The following is a 1,736-nucleotide window of genomic DNA, read 5'->3' as shown; positions in this document are numbered from 1 at the left end:
GAGGTACTGTTCTACAGTGGCTCCATTCCTTCCTGGAGGGGCGAACTCAGAAGGTGGTACTGGGGGACTCCTGTTTGACCCCCTGACCATTGACCTGTGGGGTCCCTCAAGGTTCTGTGTTGTCCCCTATGCTGTTTAACATATACATGAAACCACTGGGAGAGGTTGTCTGGAGTTTTGGGATGTGGTGTCATCAATATGCAGATGACACTGAACTCTACTACTCCTTCCCACCTCAATCTAAGGAGGCTGTCCTGGTTCTAAACCAGTGCCTGTATTCAGTAATGGACTGGATGAGGGCAAACAAGTTGAAACTTAATCCAGACAAGACAGATGTGCTCCTGGTCAGTTGGAAGGCAGATCGGGGAATAGGGATCCAGCCTGTGTTAGATGGGGTCACACTCCCCCTGAAGACACAGGTTCGCAGTTTGGGGGTAATCTTGGACTCAGCTTTGAACTTGGAGGCCCAGGTCTCTGCTGTGACCAGGAGTGCTTTTGCACATTTAAAACTTGTGCGCCAACTGCGCCCGTTTCTTGAGAAGCCAGATCTGGCCACGGTGGTACATGCCTTGGTTACATCCCGTTTGGACTACTGTAATGGGCTCTACATAGGACTGCCTTTGAAAAGTGTTCGGAAAATTCAACTGGTTCAAAGAGCTGCTGCCAGGCTGTTAACAGGGGCAGATTACAGAGACCATAAAACTCCCCTGTTGAAACAGCTTCATTGGCTGCCAGTTTGTTTCCGGGCACAATTCAAGGTACTGGTTATAACCTACAAAGCCCTACATGGCTCAGGTACACACTATTTGGCAGACCGTTTCTCCTGGTATGAACCTGCCCGGACTCTGAGATCCTCTGGAGAAGCCCTTCTCTCCATCCCAACACCTTCACAAACACGGTTGATGGGGACACGAGAAGGGGCCTTCTCGGTGGCTGCCCCTAGACTCTGGAACTCCCTGCCCAGGGAGATAAGAATGGCTCCCTCCTTGATGGCTTTCCACCGGCAGGTGAAGACCTTCCTGTTCAAACAGGCATTTAAGGAATTACTATAAGGACAGGCTGGAATGTTGGACTAGTTTAATCAATCTTTTTAATGTACGTCATTTATTTATTTATTTTTTAAATGTTTTAATTGTACTTTTTGTTTGTTTGTTTGTTTGTGAGTCCCAGTCCTGGGAAAACAGCGTGATATAATTTAACAAATAAATACTGAGATTCAGCCCTCCCTGGAGCAATATTAGCTACAGTATTTCCCAAGTTAGCATCCTAGCAAGGATGCCATGCTTGATCCTGTTCACGCTCTTGACATTTCATGTACAGAAGCAATCTGGATTGGCATTTGAATCTTACTACAACACTGGTGGAGGCCCAGTGTCTTTCACTGTCCCATATGGAAGCTGGGACAATGGGACCACTTTTGAGAGTGCAGGACAGGCTATATGTCACACACACCTCTGTCCAATGACAGAAGAGCAACCAGAAATCTCAGGAAGAAAGAAGGGAGCAGCCACTACTGAGTGTCAGCATTAACTAGCCTAGTCTTCTAGGAAGGGTTTATAGCTCAATAAACACCCATCTTTTTACCAGGGTGGACTTTCAGAGGGACAGACCTGAATCCTATTGTTAGTCTCCCACCACAGTAGACCCATATAATCAGTAGGATTTATTTATGTGCTTGATCACCAGGCAACAGCTGATTCAATGGGTCTACTTTAGTGAGGGGATCCAATAAGATT

Source organism: Sceloporus undulatus, chromosome 3 (assembly GCF_019175285.1).
Source record: "Sceloporus undulatus isolate JIND9_A2432 ecotype Alabama chromosome 3, SceUnd_v1.1, whole genome shotgun sequence".
In the NCBI taxonomy this organism is placed as follows: domain Eukaryota; kingdom Metazoa; phylum Chordata; class Lepidosauria; order Squamata; family Phrynosomatidae; genus Sceloporus; species Sceloporus undulatus.
Note: the sequence above shows the minus strand (reverse complement) of the source record.